Raw genomic sequence first — 21,557 nt, forward strand, 5'->3', positions numbered from 1 at the left:
TCTGAATGTTGAGCTTTTAGTCAACTTTTTCACTCTCCTCTTTCACTTTCATCAAGAGGCTCTTTAGTTCTTCTTCACTTTCTGCCATAAGGGTGGTGTCATCTGCATATCTGAGGTTATTGATATTTCTCCCAGCAGTCTTGATTCCAGCTTGTGCTTCATCCAGCCCAGTGTTTCTCATGATGAACTCTGCATATAAGTTAAATAAGCAGGGTGACAATATATAGCCTTGATGTACTCCTTTCCTGATTTGGAAGCAGTCTGTTGTTCCATGTCCAGTTCTTACTGTTGCTTCCTGACCTGTAAATAAATTTCTCAAGAGGCAGGTCAGGTGGTCTGGTATTCCCAGCTCTCGAAGAATTTTCCACAGTTTATTGTGATCCACACAGACAAAGGCTTTGGCATAGTCAATAAAGCAGAAATAGATGTTTTTCTAGAACTCTCTTGCTTTTTTGATGACCCATTGGATGTTGGAAATTTGATCTCTGGTTCCTCTGCCTTTTCTAAAACCAGCTTGAACATCTGGAAACTCACGGTTCACATATTGTCGAAGCCTGACTTGGAAAATTTTGAGCATTACTTTGTCAGCGTGTGAGATGAGGGCAATTGTGCAGTAGTTGGAATATTCTTTGGCATTGCCTTCCTTAGGAATTGGAATGAAATCTGACCTTTTCCAGTCCTGTGGCCACTGCTGAGCTTTCCAAATTTGCTGGCATATTGAGTGTAGCACTTTCACATCATCATCATTTAGGATTTGAAATAGCTCAACTGGAATTCCATCACCTCCACTAGCATTGTTCATAGTGATGCTTCCTAAGGCCCACTTAACTTCACATACCAGCATGTCTGGCTCTAGGTGAGTGATCACACCATCGTGATTATCTGGGTCGTGAAGACCTTTTTTGTACAGTTCTTCTGTGTCTTCTTGCCACCTCTTCTTAATATCTTCTGCTTCTGTTAGGTCTATACCATTACAGACAAGCATTTGACTAACATGGGGAGGATATATAATTACATCATATGAAGAACATATCAAAAATAGTGATCATGAGAGTTGGTGCCAAATAAGTTCAGTTTTCACATAAGAAAAACATAAAATTTTATTTGTACTTCTAGAATACAGATGGGCAAACGCTACAGAAAGCAACACCTTTATCACTAAAATGAATAAGCATAGAGTATAGTGGTTAGGTTGGGCTCTGGAGTCAAACTACTCAGATTAGAGTTTATGAGTCACTCTTCAGCCATGTGACTTCGGCAGGTTATTGATTTTCTCTGGTCTTAGCTTTCTCATGTAGCAAATGGAAAATAAAAGTATATCCCCCTCATCCATGTGTTGTGGAGATTAAATTGAACAAAAACAAATAGTATCTATCTCACCTGGTTGTTGTGACTACAAAACAAAGCAACACATACTTGTAAAGCATTTAAAAGAAGTCACTAGGTCAGAGTTAAATAAATACTTACTGTTCTTTTTATTATAAGGAAGCCTGTTCTGACGCTCAGATGTATTCCCAAACTGAACACCCTGCAATAAGTAGATAGCATCTTGTGTCTGAGTGTGTTTAAACTAAGATATGTTGTCTTTTGGTCAGGGATAACTTAGAGTGGTCTGCGAAAGGTGAGGTGACTGCAGCCATGAATTCAGAAGACTGAACAACAACAATAATCTCAGACTGGTGTTTCACAGCTCAATAAACATGTGAATCACCTCTGTATTTTACTATTTTATTTATTGTTTGGCTATTCATACAGCATGCCGAGATCTTAGTTCTCCAACTGGGGGTTGAACCTATACTCCTTGCAGTGGAAGCATGGAGTCTTAACCACTGGGCCACTAGGGAAGTATCAATATGTTGTCTTTTGATTAGGGATAACTTGTTCATTGTTGTTCAGTCCTTAAGCTGTGTCCAACTCTTTGTGACCTCATGGACTGCAGCATGCCAGGTTTCCCTGTCCTTCACTATCTCCCAGAGTTTGCTCAAACTCATGCCCATTGAGTAGGTGATGCCATCCAACCATCTCATCCTCTGTCGCCCCCTTCTCCTCCTGCCCTCAATCTTTCCCAGCATCAGGGTCTTTCCCAGTGAGTCAGTTCTTCACATCAAGTGGCCAAAGTATTGGAGCTTCAGCTTCAGCAGCAGTCCTTCCAATGAATATTCAGGGTAGATTTCCTTTAGGATTGACTGGTTTGATCTCTTTTTGTCCAAAGGAATCTCAAGAGTCTTCTCCAGCACCACAAATGAGATATCTTAAAGTGGTGTTTCTCACACCTCAATGTACATGTAAATTATCTGTGCATCTTATTGAAGTATACATTCTAACTCAGCAGGTCTGGCATGGGGCCTGAGAGTCTGCATCTCTAACAAGTTCCCAGGTAATACTGGAAGACTGTTGGTTTAGTTACCACATTCTGAGAAGCAAGACCGTAGAACACCTCCTCCACTGGGTGGGAAGAAAAGGAATAAAGTCCCTTCCATTCTAAAATATCCATATTTTATAACATTCTAAATATAAGAGTATTCGGTATCTTGAAGCCACACTGTAACTGAGTACTCTAGCGCAAGTGCCCTAATCTTGTGCCTTGTTTTGATACATTCTACAAGCACTTTTAAGGAATGAGTACTTTTTACAGCAAAATCCAAAGTCCTCAGATGGAAGCTGATCTACTTCTACAGAGGGTTTCATCTCCTAATTGGCTAAACATCTGCTCCAGCTCTAAGCACAGATTTATCTTTATCAAATACTGATTGGTCTCTGGCTCCTGCCGGCTGCTGTGTCCCGGTGTGATGGAGAACAAAGCAGGGCAGCTGTGAGATGTCAGGAAGCCTCGGGAGGAAGCCAAAGAAGGGCCAGGGAAGCAGAAAAGAAAGAGACTCACAAGTTACTGGCAGGAAAAAGAGCAAACTCTGCTAGCTTCAAGGCGGAATGGAACCAGATCTGGAGATGGGAAGATCTAAGACAGGAAAATCTAAGATCCTGAGATCTTAGTTCCCCAACTAGGGATAGAACCTATACCCTCTGCAGTGGAAACAAAGAGTCTTAACCATGCTTATGTTCATTCAACCCTGAATATTCATTGGAAGGTCTGATGCTGAATCTGAAGTTCCAACACTCTGGCCACCTGATGCAAAGAAACGACTCATTGGAAAAGACCCTGATGCTGGGAAATATTAAGGACAGAAGAAGGGGACAACGGAGGATAAGCTGGTTGGATGGCATCACTGACTCAATGGACATAAGTTTGAGCAAACTCTGGGAGATAGTGAAGGACAGGAAAGCCTGGCGTACTGGATAGGAAGGTCCTTAGAGATTGCCTGATTCATTCTCTGTCGTTTTCAAAGAGTGAAACAAAATTCCCATAAGAGGTTATGACCTTCTAGAAGTAACACATGGATGTAGCTTCAGAACCAGAAGCCAGACCATGCAGCTTCTGGTCTGGAGCTCACCCCACTGGCCCGTGACTGCCTGCCATCTTCTCCTGAGGAGTCCTGACCTAGCAATACTGCTTTCTCTCTCCATGGATCCTGTTCATGCTTCAGCTGCCCTTCAGAGTAAGCAGGGCTGAGAGAGATTGTGGGGAGACTGTTAGAGAACGGAGAACTCCTGGTTTATTCAGGTTAATTTCTCAACATGAAAATGCTCCAAAAGATCTGAGAAGTATTTACACATCATTCCCTTTGCTCTCTGTCTCTGTTGTATGAATAAATTAGACAGCAAATATAACACAGCATCTGTGAGAGGCTATGCCTTTCTGGAAGTAACACATGGAGGGAGCATCAGAATTAGGAAGCTGGCCAACCAGATGGCCTTGACACCTTTTCAAGAGCCAAGAGGCCAGAGTTCAACCCTAGTTCTCAGTATTTCTCCCCTGAAGGCCGCTAGGTTCAAGCCTACTTCCTCTTCCATTCATGAACTGTCCTCGTTGCAATAAAAGTAAAAATTTAAAGGGTACATACCCCCTTTAGGGAAGATCAGGTCAGAAAAGGGGCAATAAATGACTCGGGAGCTTTGGTCAGGGAAGCAGGGAACCTGGAAAGTCACAAGAATTATTCCAGACCTGGAAACCCTAGCTTCTCCCAGATTCCATATCTTTGTACTGGCTGAGAACTTTAGACATTCTTCGAAGAGGAATAAAAGTCATTAATTCATACTGACATGAACTGACTAGCATCGAGGCTTCTCCCAAGAGGCTCAGTTTATAGAGGGGTCTCCACGAAAGCCTCCTGTCCTACATTCAGAGGGTGTCTACAATCCCCTGAGAGTCTCAGAAGGTGCTTTATCCATGCTTGATCTTCTACATCCTGTGCAGCAGCTTAGGGAAGAAGTGTCATCTCCACTCTCTCCAATGAGGTCCTAATCCCCTCTTTATCAATTTGCTGAAATCAATTGTGACCGAATTTGGAATTCCCTGGTGGCCCAGTGGTTAACACTTGGTGTTCTCACTCTTGAGGTCCAGGGTTCGATTCCTGGTTGGGGAAAACAAGATCCCAAAAATTCCCAAAGCTGCTCAGCATGTCCAAAATAATCATCATCATCAATTCAGAATTAGGGACTTCCCAGGTAGCATAGTGGTAAAGAATCCGCCTGCCAGTGCAGGAGATGCAAGAGGCATGAGTTCGATCACTGAGCTGGGAAGACCCCTGGAGAAGGAAATGGCAACCCACTCCAGTATTCTCACCAGGAGAATCTCATGGACAGAGGAGCTGGGTGAGCTATGGTCCATGGGGTGGCAAAGAATCAGACACCAGACACGACTGAGCATGCACATGCCTGCACACACACATACACACACACACACACAGCAGAATTAATGATGCATCACTTAAACAAGAGACAATGCATTCTTTTTTTACAGAAATACATTTGTCACAACAGAAATACCATGCACATTGATGAAAGGAGGGCCCCAACCAGTGGTATTCTTGAGAGACCCCCCAGTATCAGGCATTTATTTGCAGTGTTACACAGCATTGATGGTCCAGCCTCTGGAGTACACCAAAATCAGGAATGCAGAGGTCACTACTCAATGGTAAGGCAACCTATGGTTCTCTCTATTTAGTTGTTTGGGTAATTTTTCACTATTTCTATAGAATGGAAGGGCTTCCACTCATGTATAAATCCCCCTCGGTCTGTGATACCTGTGGGTGGACAGTGAAGACAACAACAGGCAGCAGCAACAGTCTGAGCATCCTACCATCCCACTGATCATCACTGAGGGGGCATCTGAAAACCAGGAAGGATCCAGGGGAACCACACAGTGCTTTTCTCTGCCTTTCACCAAGAGGACTCCCCAACATGACTTTACATAGATAATCATTTCCATGTTTAAAACAATGCATAGAAGAAGCGATAGAGCAAACCTTTTACTCTACATGTTTTCAAAGGCAAATGTGTGAAGCACTGGAAACAGATAGTGTTGACTATACCAACGAAACCTAATAAATTCCATTGCCAATTTACAGTTCTGTGTTTGTCAGCCCATCTTTGGCTTTACTGTCCATAACAGTAGGCAATAAATAACAGAGCCAGTGTCACAACTAGTTCCCACAGGGAGGAGAGAGAACCACATATTTGAGTTAAAAAAGTAGAGGTTTCAAAACCCTAACTACCCTTAGTATTTAGGATTCCCTCATGGGCATTTTTCAAGGAAGCTTTGGTAACTTCCTTCTTTTCTCTGGACAGGCCAAGTCCTAGAGAGTGATAGCAGGAAGGAAGATTGTGTAGAGTGGTCTATGTGAAATGGTCACTATCATTTTGCTTGTAACTGCAAAGTGAGGACTAAGAGCCCTCTTATCCATATTTGCTTGCAATTTTCTGAGTTTGCTTTAATGGATATGACATTTCATTAATTCTGATTCATTGTATACTCAAGCCAAAACACATGCAGTTTAGTTTCATTTACTGACAGAAAATAGAAGCTGAAAAATTCCAAGTCAGAGCAATAACTGAAGGTGTGTAATTACTCATTACCCAATCAGCTACCAGGTTCAGGGGGCAAGAATGCTTTGGAGATAAATTGCAACTTTTGTGAGTGAATCTGACAGGCTGGGTTAGTAGGTGTGTTTCTTTTGATTAATGACACAAGGAAGAAAGGTTTAGAAAAGGTGTTTCTACTGATTCTGCTACTTCTAGGCTGACCCTTAAAATGTTTCCACCAGTTACTAAGGAAAACATAAATTATAGTGAGCAAAGTGAATTTTGTAGAAACATACAAAAATGTTACATCCATAACTTCTCAGCTCCAATTAAAAAGAAACTCAAGATGATAAGTCTTAGGATATGCCAGAATGGGTCACTCAGACTACAGATCTCAACTTTCTCAGAAAATGCACTTACCAAGGTGAAGAAAAAACAAACACAGTTGGAGATATTCATCATGATCAATTAACATAAGAGCTTGAACACAGTTTTGATGCCCTTCAGTATTTTTTCAACAGATTAGACTTCTGGAAGCAGAGCAGACATTTGCCAGGTTACTCATTAAATGGGTCGAGGAAAACACTTTCCAGGTCCTTGCTCTCCCTGAGTTTCCTTCTTAGATGCCATGGCCATATATATATTACACACACACACACACACACACACACACACACACACACACAGCTAAAGAGCAGAATCTGACAGTATCCAGTGAACTGACACAAGGAGGGGCAGATATAGAGAAAAGTCTTCTGATTGGGATTGTTTGTTTGGGAAGATTTCACAAAGATGGTGAGGTGTGCGTGGGGTTTAGAGGATGGGCTGAGATGGGTTCCCATGAGGAACAGTTTAAACAGTATAGTGGCAGAAATTATCTTTATTTGGGGGTTGGGACTTTGGCTAATAAGGTGATAGCAAGGGATTCTTATTCATAAGGAACAGATAGGATCCCACTGGGGGTGGAGGGATGGGTGGAAGGAGATTCTGAATGTGCAGACTGTTTGTTTGATAAAAAGTCACACAAGTGCTGACTCCAGGTTTTGCTACCCTGCACGGCTTCAGGGGCATTAGCCCTGAGCACTCACCATGAAGATGGGAATGGAGGGAGAACATGTTTGTGATAGTTGGAGGATGATGAGAGCCTGAACTAGAGGGGTGGTAAAGGCAAAAGAGACAACAGAAGCAAGAAACAATAAAAAGGAAACTTGTCAGGATTCGGGAACCAGAGAGATATTCGAGGTGAAAGACGGAGCTAATACAGATGGTTCTGAGTTTTTCAGCCTCACTGGGAAGTCAGGAAAAGAGAAGCATCTTTAAAGGGAGATAATGAATTCTTTGCAGAGACGTGCTAGAGAGAATGGAAAGTGCGTGGCAGATGTGCAAGCATAAATCTGAAGCTGGAAGCTGTGTACATGGGACTGGAGCAGAAGTGAGCACCCAGGTCTAGGTCTGGGGTGTTGACAGTGATTAGCTCAGCGAGGTGAAAGCCGAGTCCAGCACTAAGTACATGTCCCCCAGTTCTACTACTGAAGTGGATCTGACATGTACTCTGCACCCGCAGGAGCTCCTTCCACAACGCTCCCTCACCATGCAGTCCTTACCCTGACCAAACACAGGGCTGGCAACCAGGAAGCCTACCAGCACTTGTGCAGAGAAGATGAGAAGAGCCATTTGTGGAGGGCAAGGGTTTCAGTCCACTCATGCTGCTATAACAAAAATACCATCAACTGCATGTCTTACAAACATTTACTTCTCACACTTTTGGAAGCTGGGAAGTCTAAAATCATGGTGCCAGCATTCTCAGGGTCTGGTAAGACCCTGCTTCCTCAGTGCTGGCTGTCATCTCACTGTAACCTCTCAAGCCAGAAAGGAGGATGGAGCTCTCTGGATCTCTCTTATAAGGGGACTAACCCCATTCATGAAAGCTTGGCCTTCAAGACCTAATCAACTCCTAAAGACCCCACCTCCTAATATCATCACCTTAGAATATAAATTGGTGAAGGAAGGATACAAATATCCAGGCTATGGCAGAGAAAGTCCTATTAATATTCAGCTGTGAAATTCTGGCAGATGGCCTGTTAGTGCAGACGTAGACCTAGGAGTTACTACAGTTGATTGTGATAAACTTAATCATGGAATTTGAGAGTCAGAGGACCCTGGGAGAGCATTCAATCAGGTGTTTTTAAATCTTTTTAGCCATGGAATCTTTTTAAAAATGAAAACGTATACAGAGATATAAACAGCTAAGCTGTTCCCATTGGGAGCCCAGGAGACACCTTGCAAGAAGCACAGTTCACCAAGTGGGGACTGTGAAATAGGGCTGCAGACCCCAGACCAGTACCGCTGCAGTGCTCTAGGGAGAGACGCAGGGTCCCCAATCTCACTCCGTATAACATCATCCCAGGATGAATATACTGGCTTGGCAAAAAGTTCGTTCAGGTTTTTCCATAAGATGGTATGGAAAAACCTGAATGAACTTTTTGGCCAACTTGATACAACAGAGTATTGTTCAAAGCCTCCTTAGAAAAACAAATAAAAACACATTCCAGTATCTTTACTGACCACCACCACAAAAACCAAGGAAAAAAGGAAGAGAGGAAGGAAGGAGAAAAAAGAAAGAAAGAAAAGGGCTCATCCTCAGAGATGAGGCAGAGGCTGAGGGGACCCACCTACCCACAGGGAAGGTAAGGGCAGGGGCTCTGGGAGGTCAAGCCCACCTCCAGTACCGGACCAGAAGGTGAGGCCAACACTCACAGGATCCTCAGGCTGCCCTAGGGCAGGGGCCAAGCCTCCTCTTGTTCCCTTAACCCCACCAGGTTGTTCCCAGAATTGCACCTTCAATCAGCCTTGGCACATTTCATAGGGGATCCTTCCTGGCAGAATCCCTGCTCCCCAAGTTCACCTCCACAGAGCATCCTGCAGAGCCAGTGCTCCACAGCTCCAGCTTCAGGGAGAGGTTTCCTGGGGCCTTCTCCCACTTTGAGAAGAAAGTAAGAGACTAATTTGCTGTGAACTGTCATGAGCAATAAAACGTTCATTAACTTTAATTGTAAACACTTTAACTCCCAATCATAGTAATGAAAGGATAAATTGAAGAATCAAGAGTTAAGTACCCTTTTTAAATTTCATATCTTCTATCATCACCTGGCCTCTTAAACCAGACAAAATGAGATTCAACAATGCACCCACAGACTGTCTGCCCCCAATTTCATTCCACAAAACTCCACCCATTTTTCAAGGCTCAGCTCAGAGAGCATCTCTGATCCTACTCAATTGAAAGGAATCTGCCCACTCATGGCACTGCAAAACACTTTTCTAGCATTACTGAGAATGGCTCTTGTTTTTATAGTTTGCTTTATTTGTCACAAATAAACTGAGTTACTTGCCAACTGGTATCACATCTTAAGTATCCCTATTATTTCAGCCACAGAAATAGTGTCTCATGCCCAGCAATTGCTCCAAAATGACTGTTGATGGATTGAATGAATGGTTTAAATCTCCTTGAAAAGCTAGCAAAAATTCATTATGAGAGATTCAAAGATGCATTAATTTGTTTGGCCTTTATCTGCAATTGGATTATATATCATAGCAAAAAATTGTAATGGCACATACATCATTTGGCTATTCAATCTCACTTCAAACACTGCCCAATTACTAACCTATTTGCTACCTGTGATATTTACATACTGGAGTGGAGTACCTGTGTTAAGAGACCCAATTTTAGACTTTAATTTAAATTCTTCTCTGTCTTTGCCTAGGATAATACTCTAGTGCTTATACAGTAGGCTCCAGGGAAAATCTATGTCTTCTGAGGAAAGAAAACAGTTGAGACCAATGTTTAAAATTTAGTTTCTAACCTAAAAGTATGCATGCAATTCATCAGAAGGTAAATACATTTCAGCAACTTTTCTATGGGCAAAGTCAAGTGGGAATGAGCTCAGAATCTGGGGTCTTAAGCCTCTCAGTCAAATCGAATGGCACAAGTCATATTATTCCTGCTTTATTCTTAGTATGGTTAGAATACTAATTGAAAGCTCTCTCTCCATAAGTTCCAAAGTCTTTGTGTAAATGATGACTCTGACCTTTTCTGTCCTGAAACTACCAAGATAAATTTTTTACAATGTCGAGACTGAATGACCCCCAACAAACCAGCTTATTTTGGGGCTGGCACATCTAGTTCTAAACGGGTAGAGTTGCTGCATGTTATCAGAATGACATTTCTGCTAATTAGAAGAAAGAAGGTGTGATGGTCTTCTGATGTGTCAACCTGAGTAGGCTGGACTACATTTCCCAGAATCCTTGGGAGACTTTGGAAAGAGGGCAGAAGGGAAACAACAGTCCTTTTGTAGCATGTACTCATTGTTACTGATGTGTTGATCCATCCAGTGATGGAGGAGCACCTAGGTCAAATACAGACATACCTCATTTTACTGTATTTCACACTATTGTGCTTTGCAGATAGTGTTGCATTATTTACAAATTGAAGGCAACCCTACATCGAGCAAGTACATAGGCACCGTTTTTCCAAAGGCATTTGCTCATTTCATGTCTCTGTATCATATTTTGATAATTCTCACAATATTTCAAACTCTCCTCTCATTATTATATCTGCTGTGGTGATTTGTGATTCGTGATCTTTGACAGTAGTACTGCAAAATAAAGATTATAACTCACTGAAGATTCAAACAGTAATTAGTGTTTTTCAGCAATAAAGTATTTTTAAATTAAGATATGTACTTTGGGTTTTTTTTAAGATGTAATGCTATTGCAAATTAATAGACTACACTGTAAACATAACATATATTGCATTGGGAAACCAAAAAGACTGTCACTTGCTTATTGAGATATTCAGCTTTTTATGGTGGTCTGGAACCATAATTGAAATATCTCCACGGTATGCCTATATGTGTGTTTAGATCCATAACAAAGGGTTTTAGCTTCTACAGGACATCCTCATCACAAAAGGCAGAGGCATTAAAAAAAAACAGACATAGGTTTCAGGCCATAATAGGATCTATATAGCTCATGCTTGTAGGATTTAAACTTGTGCTTTTGGGATTCTTGCCTGCTTGTGATATTCATCCCTTCCTAACTGCCTGTTCTATGGACTGCAAGATTCAATACTACATGTGGAGGCAGCTTTATAGGGACTATTTAACCAGCCTCCACAATTAGACAAGCAAAGCCCCTGTAATAAATCCATAGATTGATGATAGATAGACAGACAGATTTCCTGCTGTCTCTACCAGTTCTACTTATTTTGTTGAACCTTAGCTGATACATTAGCTTTTTCCAGAATCCCTGAATCTCTTTCCAGAATTTCAGAATGCCTGAGATGATGACATAGAGCTATCTGTGCATACATGGTGCACAATATATATGACTCTCTTTTTTATATAATTTACAAAGTAGACTGTGTAATCAGAGAAGAAAAAACTATTTAAATCTACCTTCCTGGTTGAGATCTAAATTCTACTTTCTTAATGGACTTCTCAATCAGTTTTGGACTTAAGCACTTATTCTGTAATTATTTTAATCTGTGCAACTTTTCAATCCATACCACTTCTAATGCTCAGTTTTCTCATCAGTAATAATTTCCTGCCTTACAGAGTTAATATGAAATGTAAGTCCCACGATGTATATGAAGTTCCAAGTGTACTGCCAACCATACATACAAGGACCCCCTCACCTCCCTTCCCCATCTTTCAAATTCCATCTATTGTTCTATTTACAGACTAAAGTCATCCCCAACAAACCCTACCTCCCACAGCCTCCTTCCTTCTTTCCTTCTATTCTACTGCACCATCAAAGTTAACACCTCTATGCTGTATATTCTATGCACCCCCATCAGTTAGATTTTATGTTTTCAGATCAAGAAGCAAGTGTTATGCTTGTATGTTGATAGAAAAGAATCACATTTGCTTTTAACACTCTAGCTATCACCGTGCACTCTGACAATGCATTCCCTCTTTGGTCCCCACAATGAGCACATTTAACATCTATAGATATATTACAATGGCCATAGTGTATAATCAAGCTATACTTTCAAAAGCATTAATCTTATTTCATCACTTATAGTCACGAGAATTTGAACAGTCATGGACAAAGTAATGCTACTAACAGATGGGCTGGTTATCAACTAATACATGCAGGTGATTCAGCCAGTACCTAACTTGGCCCACAGAAGTTAGCATTCATCCTGATTTCGGAAGGAAAAAAATAATAATAAAAGGTGGGTTAGATAACACTGGTGTAAAGATACTGCTAAATTACTGTGTGACCTGCACTTCTTGGAGGACAATTTCTGGGGAGCTACAGAGTAGAGCATCCTCTTCTACTTTCTATGTCATCAGTTCCACTCACTGACCCAGTATCTGCTACCAGCTACTGAAACCAGCACAAACTTTTATTTATTTTTGGCAATGCTGGTCTTCATTGAGATGTGGGCTTTTCTGTAGCTGCAGAGAGCAGGGCCTACTCTCTGGCCACAGTGCCCGGCTTCTCACTGTGGTGGCTTCTCTTGTTGTGGAGCACAGCCTCTAGGGCGCATGGGCTTCAGTAATCACGGTACATGGGCTCAGTAGCTCTGGTTCCCGGGCTCTAGACCACAGGCTCAATAGTTGTGGTATTAGGGCCTAGCTGCTCCAAGTTATGTGGGATCTTCCTAGTCCAGGGATGAAACTCCTTTCTCCTGAATTGGCAGGAGGATTCTTCACCACAGAGCCACTAGGGAAGCCCAGCATAGACTTTAAATAAGTGCTATATTGTAAAAGTGGAGATGCTGACTTTCCTGGCTAACAGTCCTCTTTAAATGTCAAAAATGTAAAGATTTCCCCCTGAAATTTTATATTCACTGACTTATGCATTCTATTTTAAAGATTATATGAAACAGAATTCTTTTTTAAAATAATTTGTATTTTACTAATCATAAATTTATCAACATTCATTTCAAAAATGATACTAAAGTTGGCTCTCCACACCCGTGGGTTATCTATCCATGGATTCAACCAGCTGTGGACAGGAAAGGCTAACTGTACCATCCTTTTTATGTAAGGGACTTGAGCAACCACAGATTTTCATACCTGTGGATGTCCTGGAACCAATGCTCTACAGATACTGGGGGATGACTACATGTGGATACAAAAAAGAATTTTTTGTATAGAAAATGCCAGAAGGGTATATGGATTTACAGAATCTTTGCTAAATTTTCCATGTCATTTTAGGGCACCCAGAACATTCATTGTAAACCAGCCCTCCAAAGCAAATTACCCTGACCTGAGGTTACTTAAACAGGAATGATTGGAATATATTTTTAAAGCCATTTAGAAGTGTTTACATCAAAGGCCATTCAAAATGGATTAACCCCAGATTTGAAAGAATTGTTTGTCAGGGATCAAGGATTGGTTTTAAGACTGAAACAGAGGAGGAATAGATGGGCAATTCTCTCTGCAGGTAGGTATAATGAGTAACATAGCCAAGAGATCAGTACTAAGTGCAAATCTTATTTAGCATGCTATGAATGGTAATGAAAAAAATTCAGTGAGACCCTAACTGTTTCAACTGACTATAACTTGTGGTATTAAAGCTAAATCAACAGAAAATATTCAGAGGTTTCAAGGAGACAGAGCGAGTGTGGACAGATAACTTCAGTGTGAAAATTATTATGTAATACAATCGGAGAAATTTTCCAAGTTTGTCTTAAAGAGTGATGAACTCTGAAACATCATCTTATATGATGTCTCATTGTTGTTGTTCAGTCTCTCAGTTGTGTCTGACTCTTAGTGATCCCATGGTCTGCAGCATGCCAGGCTTCCCTGTCCACCAACTTTAAGAGCTTGCTCAAACTCATGTCCATTGAGTCAGCAATGCCATCCAACCATCTCACCCTCTGTCGTCCCCTTCTCTTCCTGCCTTCAATCTTTCCCAGCATCAGGGTCTTTTCTTATGAGTTGGCTCTTTGCATCAGGTGACCAAAGTATTGGAGCTTCAGTTTTAGTATCAGTCCTTCCAGTGAATATTCAGGATTGATTTCCTTTAGGATTGACTGATTTGATCTCTTTGCCATCCAAGGGACTCTCAAGAGTCTTCTCCAACACCACAGTTCAAAAGCATCAATTCTTCAGCTCTCAGCCTTCTTTATGGTCCAACTCTCACATCCATACATGACTACTGGAAAAACCACAGCTTTGACTATAGAAAATTTTGTAGGTAAAGTAATGTCTTTGCTTTTTAATATGCTTGCTTAGCTTTGTCATAGCTTTTCTTCCAAGGAGCAAGCATCTTTTAATTCCATGGCTACAGTCACAATCTGAAGTGATTTTGGAGACCAAGAAAGTAAATTCTGTCACTGTTCCCATGATGTCTCATAACAGGAACCAAACTGAAACAAAGTGCTTGTCTCTCAGTTGTGTCTGACCATCTGTGACCCTATGCACTGTAGCCTGCCAGACTCCTCTGTCCATAGAATTCTCCAGGCAGAATACTAGAGTGGGTTGCCATTCCCTTCTTCAGGAGATCTTCCTGATCCAAGGATCAAACCCAGGTCTCCTGCATGGCAGGCAGATATTTTTACCATCTGAGCCACCAAGGAAGCCCAACAGGAACCAGGGAGTTTTCAAAGAGCATTTCCTAAATTCTATTAGCTCTATTAGCCTTATAGGGCTTCCCAGGTGACTCAGGGGTTAAGAATGTGCCTGCCAATGCAGAAGATCCGGGTTCAATTCCTGGACCAGGAAGATCCACTAGAGAAAGAAATGGCAACCCACTCCAGTATTCTTGCCTGGAAAATTCCATGGACAGAGGAGCCTGGAGGGCTACAGTCCATGGGGTCTCAAAGAGTCAGACACGACAGAGTGACTGAGCACATACACACATTACCCTTACATTCAGCTCTATGAAAAATATTGGACACTGTCACAAAAGGGCCTGTACTCAAATTAGAATAGATACCTGCTCCACCCTATGTATCCAAGGCATTCACACCTAGATACCATTGGTGTTTACCATCACCACCTCCAAAAACTAAGAATTCTAGAACTAGATCAGGTCAGAGAAAGGAGCCTAAAAGTTTCAATTTTCCAAAAAGCAAAGGATCTATGCTAGTCCCTTCCCTCACTGGTGTAATATATTCACACGATTTCATTATCACATCAGTATTAACATGTATGAAATAAAGTTCCAAACAAGGATGCGTTTACCAAATAGTGGCTAAAGTCTTAAAAAAGAAAAAAAGATTTCCACTTGGGTATTCCTATTTGCCATACAGGGTTGGTTTTTATCTCTGAGAAGACTGGACTTACCACCAAACCTCAGATAAAGAAGGTAGATCTCACTTCTCTCCCAGAGAAAGATCTGCATTAAGAAGATGATTTATAATTCCCCTGAGTCTGAACTTTTTCTTTGACAAACACCCTTCATCACAGGCCATTGTCTGCATGGGAAGTACATTATGTCTCATGGCAGACAGAGAACAAGGCCTATTCAGATATGGAAAACAATGTGTATTCAAATTCCCATTGAATATAATCAAGAGGACTTGTTTCACATCACAGAGTGATGATTCTGAAACAACTCTAAGATTTCTGGAGCATCTTTCTAGGCTTACTGGAGACATGTGTGGTCCTGGGAGAGCTCATCAGATTACCCAACTTGACCTCTCAACTTTCTCAGTGAGCACCAAAGTATAACTCAATATTACTTCACTTTAGCAGCTGCTATTCTCTGGCCAAAGACACTCAATGGAACTTTGACACTGTGTGCCAGTGACAAGTCTGTCTGTTCAAGCCTCACACTATGGCAAAAAAGACATTAAGAGACACAGAAGTTGAAAGCTGATGCTGTTCAGCCCAAGTCTGTGTATTTAGAACTATGTCAGAGATTAGAATGTTTAGAAAGGATGTGGGGTACAGGAAGGTAAACGCAAGACAATAACACGTAATCTTCACATCTCTACGCCCATAAACACAAAGGTCCTCTAAGTATAAAGCCCTCTTCCCAGATCCTAGAAGTCCTGAGAGCTATCCAGGACTCTAAAAGTCTGCTTACTTAGCTCTCTAAGCATTTCCATTGTCATCAGATGCAAAGCTCAGGGCTGGGACCCATCAGTGAAGGGACATGCTGTCTAAGCCTTGCTCAAGGAGGGAGTGACTATACCATCACCCAGCAGATGCTGGTGTGTAGGGCAGCCTGGTGGTAGAAGTTCAAGAGTGTGGCTGCAAACAGTTTGATGGGTCTGGCTGAGACCTTCATGTTTTCTTTTGGACAGAACTTCCACGGAGAAAATAAAAGGTTGGATAACACATTCAACAAGCACACTTGCTCTGTGAATTGATTTCAAGACAATGAAGTCTTGAAGGGAAAGAGAGGTCCATAAAGTATAGCAAGAAATAGCAGAAGATGGGTCAAGTGTACAGGCTCCCCTGTTTTGCACTGGTAGCAGTGAAAAGAAGCAGGAAGGTGTATTTTTCAGGTTCTCACTCAACGACAATTGATACTCTCAGATTAAGTAATTAAAGGAAAGATTAATTAAATGACCATCAACAAAGGTGCAGGCAGAGTGTTGGGAAAACACACAGGATGCTGCATTAAGGAGAATGAGTCTTTCCAGCCTGGAATCTGTAGTCCTAGCCCTAAAGCAGCGAGGGGAAGGAGCAGATTCTGTAACCTGCAGAAAGAGAGGCTATGTGGGAAGATCTGTCAGATATGAGCGTAACTTTCCCTCCCAAGACCAATGATTCTAAAATGATGCTACAGGGCAGAAGAGGTGATAACACCCACACCAGTCACTCTCCTTCCTCACAGAACTCCTTCCAAGGTCCCCACTAGTTGAACACAATCCAAAGCCAGAGGGCATGGGAGTCACTGGAAGGAGTTCGTACAAGCCAGCCTCCAGGAGAACAGAGCAGGAATGAAGAGAGAAAAGAATACATCTCAAGGGTTAAATGAAGGCTATTTGGCCTAGAGACCAAGGAAGGATCATTTTAAAGAAAAAAAGAAATAAAGAAAAAAAAAAATCCAAAAAAAAAAAAAAATCCTCAGATAATAATAATCACCATATGCTTACATCATATGATAAAGATGATAACTTGAGACTTATGCCAAAGCACTGTACATATATTAGCTCATGTAATCGAAATGTTTTGTAAATTCAGCTGGCTGAGTCATCATCTTTTCTCTAGCTGACTATTCCTTCCTTGAAGTAGCTTAGAGCCCTCAACACATGGGACCACAATTTATCAGACGGAGAAACTACAGCTACAAATCAGACACGAGCATCACACATCCAGGAATGCCTGCAGGAAATCAGTCCACAGCAACTACAGTCCAAAGCATCACTTCTAATGCAGAGAGACAGCTCTATAAGGGAGCAGTGGTTTAAAACCTCCAAACAGCTGCTGCCACTGTGGAGAATGTATTTGCTCATTTTAGCATAAGAAAGCCATTCTAAACCAGTCCTTTATCACACTCACTACATTAAACAGTATATTCTGGGCTGCAAAGCCCAAGAGAGCAGTGGCAAGTTGGCTGGCCATGCTGTGTAGCTTGCGACCTATATAGGACACAACAGTAGTCAGACACCAACCGTATTGCACTGTTGGGAAGTTAATCTCAGAACCAGATTGTAGATCACCAGCAATGGATCCCTGATAAGTTTATGGTGAGAACTGGGATAAAGATCTTACACAGTACCCAGGAAACCTCAAGGAGGCAAGAATGATAATTTAGGCGGGCCTCTGGAGCACTATTAGAGACTCTTCTGAGTAAACCAATAAATTCCACTTTTTAATGTAATCTGAAAAGGATGACCTTGTAATGATATAAGGGAGATTGAACAGGAAGTCAAAGAAATGGCCCACATGAAGTCAAGATGGCCTTTTTATTTCCTATTTCATGAACATTTTTAGGCTCCCACAATGGGAGAGGAATGACACCTGTGATCATGACCAGAGATATAAATAAAACATCCTATCCATAGTATAATGTGTGAAGACAACACTGAGATGCAGGTTACATTCTCCTCAAATATCCTGGGCCATATTTGGGTTTAAGTTCACAATTGTAATGGCCTGCCTACTCACTGAACTACAGAATATCATAAAGTTCTTTTCAAATAAGAAAGATTATAATTGTTCTCAAAAGCAAATATTCAATTTTGAAATTGGACTTGCTCGACAACTTAGATGGATTTTTTTTCATTGCCTTATACTTTTGATTTCCATGAAAAACTCAATCTCCAGAGATTCTAAGCTTTCACCACATTGCCCCCCAAATTATTAACATTTTAATCTTGCTTTAATTAACTCTTATTCCAATGGGATAAAACTGACAGGATCCAAGTTTGCAAACCAGAAGCTGAAAGTCTGGTGTACTTGATTAGCAGCTCAAAACAACTGTGGAGACCAAAGCAAATCTCCAAGCAAACACAACCACAGTGGGAGGAGATGTATAAAAACTGTCAGCTCTCCTGCCCTCATCCCCCAACTCCACCTCCCCAAGTTGTATCGGTCACCATTACATTATTTGAAGCAGGTCCCCAGAATAAGGAATCAAGAGGTTTTTCACCTGACAAAGAAGGATACTAGGATGTCACCTACCATTCAGAAGTTTAAGACACTAACATAGTTCTCAAAGGACTGACAGTCCATCCGCCACTTAGCTTTCAGGACACTACACATCCTCTTCCTTGTCTCTTACTCCACTAGTTTTTCCCTCTTCATCTCCTTTACCAGTTCCTCTAATTTTCCTAGAGTCTTCTTTTTTTTTTAATTGAAGTATAGTTGATTGAGTCTTAATTCTTAATGCCGGTATGTCTTAGGGTTCATTCCTTGGTTTTCTCATCTTCTCTCCATGTAAAATAACTCCCTAGATGACACCTCATTAGTCTTGTGGCTTTAAGTAGCATCTTTATATCAATGGCTCCTAAATTTATATCTTTAGCATAGACATTTCTCCTGAACTTTAGACTCACATATTAACAACTACACTTGAACATCTAATAGACATCTTATATTCCACATGATGAAAACCAAACTCTGGATCTCTTGACTCTTCCATCGAGTTCTACATGTGGTCTTTTCAGTTGACTCATGGGGGTGCTCAGACCTAAGAACATTTAAGTCATCATTGCCATCTCATTTTCTCTCAATGTGAACTGAATATTTAGCTTTGACTATAAAATATGTCCAAAATGTCATCACTTCTTACTAACTTCATGGCTACCAAGTGGCCCACACCATTGTTACCTCTTGCCTAGATTTGAATCACCTCCTAACTGGTCTCCCTCCCTCAAATCTTTCTCCTCTACCTATAGTTTAAATATCAATGAAAGTGATTCTTTTGAAAAGTAACTTGAATCATGTCTTTCTTCTCCTTCAGTTCAGTTCAGTTCAGTCACTCAGTTGTGTCCAACTCTTTGTGACCCCATGGACTGCAGCACGCCAGGCTTCCCTGTCCATCAACAACTCCCAAAGCTTGCTCAAACTCATGTCCATTCAGTCGGTGATGGCATCCAACCATCTCATCCTCTGTTGTGTCCCCTTCTCCTCCTGCCTTCAATCTTTCCCAGCATCAGGGTCTTTTCCAATGAGTCAGTTCTTCACATCAGGTGGCCAAAGTATCTGGAGCTTCAGCTTCAGGATCAGTCCTTCCAATGAGTATTCAGGACTGATTTCCTTTAGGATAGACTGGTTGGTGCTCCTTGTAGTCCAAGAGAGTCACAAGAGTCTTCTCCAATACCACAGTTCAAAAGCATCAAGTCTCTGGTGCTCAGCTTTCTTATGGTCCAACTCTCACATCCTATATGACTACTGGAAAAACCATAGCTTTGACTAGACAGACCTTTGTAGGTGAAGTAATGTCTCTGTTTTTTAATATGCTGTCTAGACTGTTCGTAGTTTTTCTTCCAAAGAGCAAGCATCTTTTAATTTCATGGCTGCAGTCATCATCTGCAGTGATTTTGGAACCCCAAAAAATAGTCTCTCAGTGTTTTCATTGTTTCCCCACTTATTTGCCATGAAGTGATGGGGCCAGATGCTATGATCTTAGTTTTTTTGGATGTTGAGTTTTAAGCCAGCTTTTTTACTCTCCTCTTCCACTTTCATCAGGAGGCTCTTGAGTTCCTCTTCACTTAATAATCCCTTAAAGGATCCCCATTTTACTCAGGTAAGGCCATTACAATAGCTTCCAACTGCCCTATTCAATCTACCCATGTTTATTCATCACCTCTCTGACCTCCTTTGCTCTGCTTTGTCACTTACTTACCCCATTCTAGCTACACTCCTGCTCCAGGTTCTATGCATGGACTGTTTCTCCTCTACCTGGAACACTTCTCCCACATATAGAAGCCTATGTGACTCCTTAATTTCCTTTAAGTTTTTTCTCCAAATGCCGCTTCATTATTGAAACCTCTCCTGACAATACAATTTAAAATTGTACTCTCTTATATTCCCCTAGAGATCAGAAATAAACAAAGATATCCAATATCTCACTTTTATTCAAAATTGTACTGCATAGTCTAGCAATATGGCAAGAAAACAAAATAAAAGCCATCTATATTAGCAAATAGAAATCAAAATTACTTCTAGTAACATGATCTTATACATAGAAATCCTAAGTATTAATAGTTCATCAAAAAATATTTTAGAGCTAAAACTGAGATCAATTTTATTTCTATATACTAAAAATGATGATCCAAAAATGAAATTAAGAAAATAATAGCATAAAAAAGAATCAAATACAACCAAACTTGAGTTTAGAAGAAATACAAGACTTGTACACAGAAAACTAAAATATGTCATTAAAAAAATAAAGAAAACCTAGATAAATGAGAAAACCTAGATAAATGGGAAAACATCTCATGTTCATAGATGGACAACTTAATACTGTTAAGGATGGCAATATTTCCCAAATTAATGTACAGATTCAAATGTATCTCTTATTAAAATCCAAGTTGCCTGTTTTGCGGATATTGACAAGTCGATCCTAAAACTCATATGGATATACAAGGAAACCAGAATAGTCAACATAATCTAGAAAATAAGAATACTTCCCATTTTCAAAATTTACTACAAAGCTATGTAATCAAAACAGTGTAGTATAATACAAGGACAGACATATAGTTCAAACAAATGGAACTGAAAGTCCAAAAATAAAAGCATATACCTAATTTCAACAGATCTTCAACAAGAGTTCCAAGATAAGTAAACAGTAAAATAATGCCAACAAATGATACTGGGACAAAAGGATTCCACAAGCACAAAAATGTACTCAAAATGAATCAAAGACTTAAATATAAGAACTAAAACTCAAGATTCTTTAAGAAAACACAGGTATAAATATTCAGAATCTTGGATTAGAGAATGGTTTCCTAGATATAACACCAAAAACACAATGAAAAATGAAAAAAATTAGATAAATTGGACTTATAAAATTAAAAAAGATTTTTATTTCAAAAGACACTATCAGAAAGCAAAAATACAATCCATACAACAGGAAAAACTATTTATGAGTTATATTATAATCAGACAAGAATATATAGACATATATATGTGTGTGTGTATCTATAAATATATATAAATACATAAAGAACTTTTACAAATCAAAACAATAAAAGACAACCATATATTTTTAAGAAGCAA

This window comes from Cervus canadensis, chromosome 5 (assembly GCF_019320065.1).
Source record: "Cervus canadensis isolate Bull #8, Minnesota chromosome 5, ASM1932006v1, whole genome shotgun sequence".
Lineage (NCBI taxonomy): Eukaryota > Metazoa > Chordata > Mammalia > Artiodactyla > Cervidae > Cervus > Cervus canadensis.